The sequence below is a fragment of the Solea solea genome, chromosome 18, assembly GCF_958295425.1.
Source record: "Solea solea chromosome 18, fSolSol10.1, whole genome shotgun sequence".
Lineage (NCBI taxonomy): Eukaryota > Metazoa > Chordata > Actinopteri > Pleuronectiformes > Soleidae > Solea > Solea solea.
The window spans coordinates 22,267,994-22,278,221 of record NC_081151.1 but is presented as its reverse complement, the minus strand read 5'-3'; positions in this window follow the sequence as shown (position 1 = coordinate 22,278,221).

Here is a 10,228-nt window from a genome sequence, read left to right as displayed (position 1 = left end):
CAAATATTGTGAATCTCTACTTCATAATCATAAAACAATAAAATAATTATGCTTATTTTGTCTTGAACATGCCGATGCCTCAAATCCAGACCCGCCAACGAAGGCCGTGTGAATAAAAAAAAAGTCGGTTTATCTCGACAGATCGTTGACACGCGACCCCTCAAACATGTTTGCGACGAAACGGACTGTGAGACAGACACGAACGTCGTCTGTCTGCACTTTGGTCTCACTCCTCTTTGTTCTTACCCAGCGAACTGAGACGCAGAGACAAAGACAAAACCCGTGTCACTGCGCTGCTACTTTCCGACTGCGCTGCACTGTAATTACACCCTGAATGAATGTATGCATGGAGCGATCCCGACGGCTGCAGCCCTCAGTGACCCGGAGCAGCACAAACACAGATGCATGGATCCACTGTGTAATTACACGGGGACGGTAATGAGTTACAGCCCGGTTCAGATTAAAGAAGAAAGGAGGAAAAAGAAAAAAGACAGAAATATGAGATTTGTGTGATTATATTTTTGTTCTGCTTTAAAATAAATCCATGAATAAAAAAAATCAAGTCAGTCAGTAAAAGTGGATTCAGCTCTGCAGCTTCACCACATGTAAGCCACAGCTGAGGAGAGCGGGACATGTCTGTGATTCTGTTTGGCTCTTCCTCCCCGGCGTGATGTTGGAAAACACGATGCAGCGGCGGCAGCATGAGTGCATGTGATACTATAATTATGTGATGTACATACTTGTAATTATACAATAAAACCACAGGCTGTGGTTTCTTTCAACAAGGGAGGCTGTTGTCAAGGGGGGAAAAAAAGGGGGGAAAGTATGAGACTTCTGCTCTTCTACGCCGCAGCTGTGAAGAAACCGAAAAGTCTGCAGCCATTTTTAACGCGGTGAACGTCGCTTACTGCTTACACGTCGCCGTCACGTTTAAATGTGGACTTCCTACTCTGGAAAACCCAGATTTACTGCACTGCAAAAAACAGAAATAAGCCAAATATTCTCCATTTCTTTATGGGGTAAGTGAATTGCTAACACTGACCACTGGTTTGGATTCTGTGGAAAATTGAATTCACTTAACTCGTATGTAAAATGATATATATAGGTCAGATAATGGGTTGCAGACTTTTTTGTTGAGACACAAAGAAAACAAAATTCTTTTCTATTTTCCTTTTCTTTAACAACTTGTAGAAAACCACAGTGTATATGTGGAATGTAATTATGGCCCGACATATCTGTGCTTTAACATTTGCTCTGCCTTAAAATGTTGTAGGGAAACCTATCACTGTAAATACACGAGTGCATGTAACACTATACAATATTTACACCACAGCATAACAAACCTCAGAAAACAAAAGTGACCAAAAATACTGACAGTAAAGCCAAGGTATACAAGAGCATGTTGTGTTTTGATTGTGCCATCGATGAGCTGCACAACAAACCACAGCTACAGTAACAGAAACCTAAACCAGAACAATCCTGTCTTTGGTTTTATGTGATACGTTATGTTGAAAGGATCCTGGAATTCACTGTGATCCATATAAAAACTCGGAGCCACAAACAAACTGTAACTCTGAACATTGAAAACACTGCATCACACGGACGACCACTGCTATAAACTACCATCCTGTGACTGATGCTTTTAATATGCAAGGAAAGGATACTGAGCAACAGACCAACTAGCTAGCCATTGGAGGGGGCAACCAACCAACCAGTTTACCAATCAACAGATGAACCAAATGCCAACTAACCAGCCAATCAATCAACTAATCAGCCACCCAACCAACAGTGAAAACAAGTGCCAACAGACTACAACAAACTAGCCAGCCAACCAACCATTTGACCAATCAACAGATGAACCAAGTGCCAACCAACCAACCAAAAACCAACTTACCAGCCAACAGACCAACCAACCAATTGTCTAATCAACAGATGAACCAAATGCCAACCAACAGACCACCTAGCCAGCCAAAGTAGGGGACAACCAACCCGTTGACCAAACAACAGATGAACCAAACGCCAACTAACAAACCAGCCAATGGACCAACCAACCAAGAGTTGAAACAAATGTCAACAGCCCAACTAGTCGGCCAATGGACCAACCAACCAACCAGTTGACCAATCAACAGATGAACCAAATGCCAACCAACAGTCCAACTAGCCAGCCAATGGACCAACCAACCAGCTCACTAACCAACATACTGACCAGTTAACCAATCAATCAATCAACCATCCAAACAAATCAGTCTCTGATTAGTGCTGCATTCAACCATACATTTATTGACATAGTTCTGATATTTTAGTTTACAGACTACTTAAATTATAAGTATATTACACATTTGTAGGAAGAAGCATTCATGTTTTGGCGTTATTACGTGGGTGAAGCTGATAACAGTAGAAATACACAAGGTAAATACTGACAGTTATATAATGTCATTCATAATATACACTAAGACACACTGTTATGACAAGTTAGATGCATAGTGCACCATTGTATGTTAATATTTTAAAAGCCCTCCACCATGATACACTACAGTGTTTCAGCAGCATCATTTGAAATGAACTCCCCAGACAGTGCCATCGGTGCTTTTCCTCCATATTGATCGCAGAGAACAATGGAGACCTGAAGGCTCTTTGTAGTCCGGTCTGAGACAAAGGGCCTCATGTCGTTTGGAGACAGATAGAAAATGCAGCGTGGTGTGCAGCGCTGCCGGACTCACCTGTCACTGCACACTGAGGAGTGTTTAATCTCCTCCACGGCTCATCCGTCATACACTGACAGCACATGGAGACAACAGCCATGTTTACACGTGCACAGCGTTCAATTCTTCACCTGCTTTCTCAAGCGTTATCAATTCTTACTGTCTCTGGCAAAAGCAATGGACAGTTTCAGGAAAAAATAATATGTAATGCTAGCTTCAAACTAGACAAACAAACAAAAAAGGAGCTAATTCATTAACTGGTTATTACATAAAAGACAAATTACATTCAAATTAAATGAAGAACTGTGTGTAGATTCCCATTCTTCCAGGTAAAAACAAACAGGTTAGTTGACTAGCTTCTCGACAAGCGAGACTCGATTCTCCAAAACTCAGTTAGCTTTTCCACAAACCCGGCTAACTTCTTGAAAAGCTCGACTAGCTTCTCAACAAGTTCGACTAGCTTCTCAGCAAGTTCGACTAGCTTCTCAGCAAGTTCGACTAGCTTCTCAGCAAGTTCGACTAGCTTCTCAGCAAGCTGAGCTAGCATCTCAACAAGCTCAGCTAGCGTCTCAACAAGCTCGACTAGCTTCTCAACAAGTTCGACTAGCTTCTCAGCAAGTTCGACTAGCTTCTCAGCAAGTTCGACTAGCTTCTCAGCAAGTTCGACTAGCTTCTCAGCAAGCTGAGCTAGCATCTCAACAAGCTCAGCTAGCGTCTCAACAAGCTCGACTAGCTTCTCAGCAAGCTCGACTAGCTTCTCAGCAAGCTGGAATAGCTTATCAACACGCTCGACTAGCTTCTCAACAAGCTCAGCTGGCGTATCAACAAGCTCGACTAGCTTCTCAGCAAGCTCGACTAGCTTCTCAACAAGCTCAGCTAGCGTCCCAACAAGCTCAAATAGCTTCTCAACAAGCTCAGCTAGCATCCCAACAAGCTTGAATAGCTTCTCAACAAGCTCAGGTAGCGTCCCAACAAGCTTGATAGCTTCTCAACAAGCTTGAATAGCTTCTCAACAAGCTTGAATAGCTTCTCAACAAGCTTGATAGCTTCTCAACAAGCTTGATAGCTTCTCAACAAGCTTGAATAGCTTCTCAACAAGCTTGATAGCTTCTCAACAATATGATAGCTTCTCAACAAGCTCAGCTAGCGTCCCAACAAGCTTGAATAGCTTCTCAACAAGCTTGAATAGCTTCTCAACAAGCTCAGCTAGCATCTCAAAAAGCTCGATAGCTTCTCAACAAGCTTAGGTAGTGTCAACAAGCTTTAAACAACATTTATTGAACAGTAATATATTTATATTTTAGTGTCATGAGAGAGGCTTTGTAGTGTTCTAAAGAGCTAATAAAGCTTCTTTGTCATATTTCAGACTTCACTTTATAATGTCAAAAACATTCATGTGTCATAGGATTATGTCGTCTTTTATTTGAAGGTACACCGTGATAGATAGATGTAAATAAATGTCTACATAGTAAAAAGCATTTCCCCGATATGAAATAACAGTGTAGTATGTAGATACATATCAAACCATCCTCTAAAAAGGGAGCGATGCACCCTGAGAGGAGACACAGTTTCACTTCATGTTTGATTTACATGCACAGGAGCAGCCTGGTCGTGATCAATGCATATATGTATAAATGCCATGACTCTGAATAACCTTGCGAAGTTCATAATTAAATGATGAGGCGCAGGTAGATTTGGACGTCAATAAAAGTGGCGTGGAGAGCGAGCGAGCGAGCGGCGGCGTTGACGGCTGCCGCAGTGGGACTTCACGTTTATTTCCCCTGAAGGTGATTAGAGGAAGCCTCCGTCACTGCGGGAGCTCACAGCAGCAGCAGGCGAGGGGAAACGCAATTCCACCGTATCTGAGGTTCACGTAAAGGTCTGGCAGTTTACCTGAATAACGCTTTGAGTATACATGAGTATGAGTGATAACAGGGCGGCTGTGTACGTCTATCTTTTCCTGTCCTACAGCTCTACATACACTGGTTTTATTGGACTTTCCAGGACAGTAGGAACAGTAGGTGGCATCATAACGGAAACATTAACATCGTTCTTGCACAAAATTCAAGCACTTTCAATGACCCATGTCTACTGAGGGCACATTTTAAAAACCTTCGAAAGGGCCTTGACATTTTTTTTTTAAATTCACAAACCTTCAAGGATTCAAGGACCCATGGGAACCCTGAAAATTGTCTGTGAAGATGCCAGAAATGTAACTTTTGACCATCAGAAAGGCTACAAAGTGAAGTCAGTCAGAAGAAGCATTTTTCCACCCCAAGACTACAGATGGACACATTCAAAGTTCTTTACATAACCGTTGCACATTCTATGTGTATGTTTGGTCATACGAGCAAATAAATGGATTTATCTCTTAAATATTGACATTTTAGGCATTTCCTTTGGAGATTAACGCATGTTTTCATGACTCTTCCAGTGACGACACTCTCTGACCTCTAACTGTATATTGGAAAAGCACCATAAGTGGATATTTTCTCATTTTCCTGCCATTTCACCAGAGAAAAGTTTCCCTCGTGACCTCACCGGTGCCACGTTCCTGCGATTTAACCCGTGGACGTCACTGTGCGTCAGCCTCCGTGGAAACATCGCCTACTGCGTCCACCTCCCGTCCACCTGCATGAGCCCCGGTCTCACGGTGCGACTTCAAATTCCACACGGGTGGACGAGCTCCGCGCCACCTCAGTGTCATCAGTCATGGCCGCTTCGCTCGGTGTTGCTACGTGTCATGAAAACACGCCGAGGTCAAACTCCCATGTGAAATGAGAGGGTGAGAAGGAGGAGGAGGAGGAGGAGGAGGAGGAGAAGGAGGAGGAGGAGGAGAGGTAGTGTTGGGGGTGAACATCGTTAACTTTGTCATTGATGCTACTTTCTGGGTCAAATTTGTGCTCTCAGTGGGTTCGACCTGCCGCTCAGCCAAAGGTTAGGAAAACAAAAGTGCGAGAGATAGAGAAAGAGAGGGAGAGAGAGAGAGGGAGAGAGAGAGAGATCTGTCCTTCTTTGTTGTTTACCTGGAACGTGAGACGAGGGGACAGGTTTCGCACGTGGAACCATTTTGCCGTAATGACGTCTAATTTCACGGCAAATAAACTCCGACGACGATGCCTTTTGAGTCTCGCTCCATTAGTGACGGAGCACAAGAGACAAAAATCGCATTCTTTTCCGGTTAAAGTGCAGCGTAAATGTTCCTTCGCTATCTCGCAATCGACCTGCAAGTGCACTCGGCTCGTTGTTGTTGTTGTTGTGATTTTCTTTTACTGGCTTTTGGGATTTGGGCTTGTGACCAAGGGTAGAGTTTCAGAATGTACAGAAATGTGCTGAATTTCTCCATCACAAAAATATAACAAATATAAATGAATTAATAATATTATTCTTCACATTTTTGTGGTCTTACTGTTTCTTTTCTATTTTTACGTGCCGTTTCTATTGCTCTGTTTCTACACATTTTATTTGGTGACTTTATTGCGTTCTTTAACTTTGGGGCAACAGGGTTTGTCCTTAAATGTACACTATAAATAATTTGACCGTGACCATCAGTTACTGATATAAACATCACAAATGTTATCAGTGCTAAATGACGATGCTCGTATCCAGAGTTATTTGGTAAATTTTTTGCACAATGGGCGGTTATTTTGAGTCGTCCATTTTAGTTTAAAACAAATTTTTTTTTAAATATTTGACAGAAATGCGGTTTAAATGAGCGTCAGTGACGGAAGTCGAAGTGAGAAAAACATATCTTGGGCTAGCTGTTAGCCACTGTTAGCAACAGCAGTCGCTAACAACATGTACATGGTACACTTAAGCTATTTTTAACATATAGTAAGAAAAAGTATGACACTCTCGTCTTATATGTAATATATCTACATACACACATATATATAGACATATATACATACAGTATATATATATACACACACACACACACATACACATATATAATATAGTATAATATAATATAATATAATACAATAGAATAGAAAGCCATGTTTCTGTGTTGGATACTCAAGATGGAAACGTGGTGTAACCCAGTCAGAGCGGCTCAGATTTAGGGTTTGTGTAAAAGACCTTTGTCTCTGTAAATCACAGAAGAACGACCGCGCGGAGTCTGGAGCACACGTCGCCCTCCTCATCCCGCACAAGCGCTATTTTAACACCGCGCTGTCGCGACCCGCGCTGACATTTTCCCCCTTATGATCGCACATCACGGGGCGAACACGTCAAAACAGCTCGGAGACGACTCTCAGAAGAGGAGGGCCTCCTCGTCGCCTTCTAATCCAGCAATTAGGGAAAAGGCCAGGGAGATGGAACAGATGCTCCATAAATGGGAATGGCCCAGGGAGTCCTGGCCTCTGATGGAGCTCCTAATCTGTCCAAGAAGGACCATCGAGGAGGGAGGAGGGAGGAGGGAGGAGGAGGGTCTGAAACAGACCACAGACCGAGGTCAGACAACGCTCTGCTAATCGTTCAGACTGCTCGCTTTAAGCTACAGCAGTTGCCAGGAGAGTGGGGAGAAATACTTAAGAGGTCGTCGTGCTTCCAAAAGAACAGTTTGGAAGTTTGAAGGCTGCGTGAAGCCAAAGCTGCGTCACACGTGTCCGATGTTTGAACTCGCACGGCAGAAAGTCAAATAAGCCTTGAAAGAAAACGAACGTTGACGAGCACGTTCTGCACGAGAAGAAATATTCAGATTTGGTCTTAATACGACACGACGGATCACTTTGAGCTTTAGTGACGAGCTGAATACAGAAGTCAAATTCACTCTCACAGACTGGTGTGTTAATCAAGTAAAGGAAAAGTAATCTTTCATTGGAAGATTATTTTATAGTTTGTAAATAACGCTTTAGGTACAAGCTCCACCTGTTAAGTTCTTTCTAAATTTGGTTCTTTTTTCCTCTTATTAGCTTTTAAACTTATATTCAGCTGATTATTGAGAAAATGACTTTAAACAAATGACTTGAAGTGGGATTGTTGGTGCGGCGATTGATGCTCGAGGGCGGCGGCGTCCGCTGAACTCTCACCAGGTCTATTCCTGCTGCTCAGTGGGACCGGAGTTCTCCGAGGAGAGCTGGAAAAATGGGATTGTTTTACACACACCTGCTCCGGAGCGTCACTCCACGACACGCCTGTCTCACAGGGAGCACAGTTAATCGCTGATTTGGCACACTTACAGTGACAACATACCAAGGTCCAGTTTCAGGAACCCCCCCCACACACACACACACACACACACACACACACAGACAGCTATTCTTCTCTGGACGCTGCAGTGACTCCCACTCATTTGGACAGTCCAAATAACCTTAACCATATCCAGTTAAAGACGAACCCTAACCTTAATCTAACCACAATTCTAATCCTGGTCCTTAACTTAACCAGTTCCTCAGAAATGACCTTTGGAGCAGGTTTTGGTCTCCATGAGGACTACGGTCCTCAAGAAGTAACAAATACAAGTTCTCACACACACACACACACACACACACACACACATTACATTGACTTACATTAATTTCCTGGAGATTACTCTAACCTTAACCATAACTACTACTGGCCTTACCCTTAATCTTAATCTTAATCCTAACCATACAAAATGTCTCAAAACCTTAAAATGTAATAACTCACGTTACTGGGACTTGACGTCCCATAGGGACTTAACCAGTTCCTCAGAAATGAGGTTCTGCCTCATAAGGACCAGGTTTTGGTCTCTATGAGGACTACTGGTCACACACTTTGGAGTCCATGACTTCAGGGGACATTTCATTGACTAACGTTCATTTCCTGGAGACTTAGTCGAACCTTAACACTAGTACTGGTACTAGTTAGGGTTAAGGTTTCTAACCCATTACCTTACCTTAACCATCACAACTAAGTGCCTAACCTTAACCCCAAAACCAGGTCCTGAAAAAGCCCTTTAAACTAAACAAAATGTCCTCGCCCCCTATAGTTTATACATGTGTTGGTCCTCACAAAGCTACACATACAAGAACACACACCAGACACACACAGTCTGGTTTCCATGACATTAGAGGACATCACATTGACGTACGTTCATTTCCTGGAGCCTTACCCTAACGTTAACCCTAAAACCAGGTCCAGAAAAGCCCTTGAAGTTTTTTGGACCTCCACTATTGGCCTAACCCATATCATACAACATGTCTTCACCTTTAAATGTCCAAACTTACATTCTGGGGACTTGATTTTTGTCCCCATAATGTGACTGACACACACACACACATGAAAGCGAGCCTGAAGTGGCCACGATGAGACCAACAGTCCGGCCGCCCAGCAGCCATTTTTGATTCTCCTCCATCTGTTGACTCAAAATGACCAAAATAACTTCAAACTGTGCAAAAGAGAAAAACCAGAAATCACAAGGCTCCATTTTTAAAGCCAAAACACCCGAAACACGCAAAATAAAAAACGTGACTCTTTGTATGTGTTGGAACTCTTGAAGCTTTGTGGCTTTGACTGAATGGGAAACAGTTAAAGTGCCTGTTGGCGACACATGAAGCCAGACGGTGATAAAAGCGACTGAGCTGCTCTGCACGGCCGACGACTCTCTGCTCCAACTGTCTGGATCCATGAGAACCTTCCACGAACCTTCCACAAATCTTTCCTGCTAAAAAAACCTATTCTAAGCATACGCTGTGCAAAATAAGGTATACTACGAGTTCATTTATTAGGCTAATATAACACCTTAGAGATAATTATTGAACTTCAAAGTATGTACATGTACCTTTTAATTGTCCAAAAGTACATCTACCGAGTAGATTGGAGCTAGAGTAAAAGTACTCTAGCTCCAATCTACTCGGTTTGGTATTAGACACGTTGTTATCAACGTGGGCGGGGTCGTCATAGTAACGGCTGTGCGAAACTGCCGTGGCGATGTTTGCGACGCGACACAAACGAGTGACTTGTAAAGCAGTTGTTTTGAGTGTAACTGAATCATTAGAGTCATTAGAATCAGACGGCTTTCAGCAGCGCTGTCGCTAACTACACCAGACTCCTCCTGTTAAATATTGACAGTTTAGACATTTCCTTAAATGTTGGAGATTAACGTTAATGTTTTCAGGATTTGTAAGTCTTTCTAACTGATCAGGTACCAGGTACTGTCACTGATGGAAAAGCCAAAAACAACGAGTTAAGTCGAGCCGAGTCGCGCTGGAACCGTATAATGGAAAAGAATCATAAATGTACCTTTTTCCATGTTTCCTCAAATAAGATATAATACAATATCAGGACACAGAACCCTCCATCCATGACTTTGACCCGGTGGTACAGTGGCTGGCACTTTTGACTCCCAGCAACAAGTTCGCCGTACCCAATGTCAAGAGTAATGATCGAGCACCTTATAAAAAAAAGGTACCTACCACCCCAGGGAGGAGCCATTGCACCCCTAAAAGTACAACTCTGAGCCTGATGTTCGGAGTTTCTGTTGCTATTATACACTTATTCAAATATACTCACGTCTAGTCAATTCAATTTCTGTCAAAGAAACCCTGGTAAATGTTACA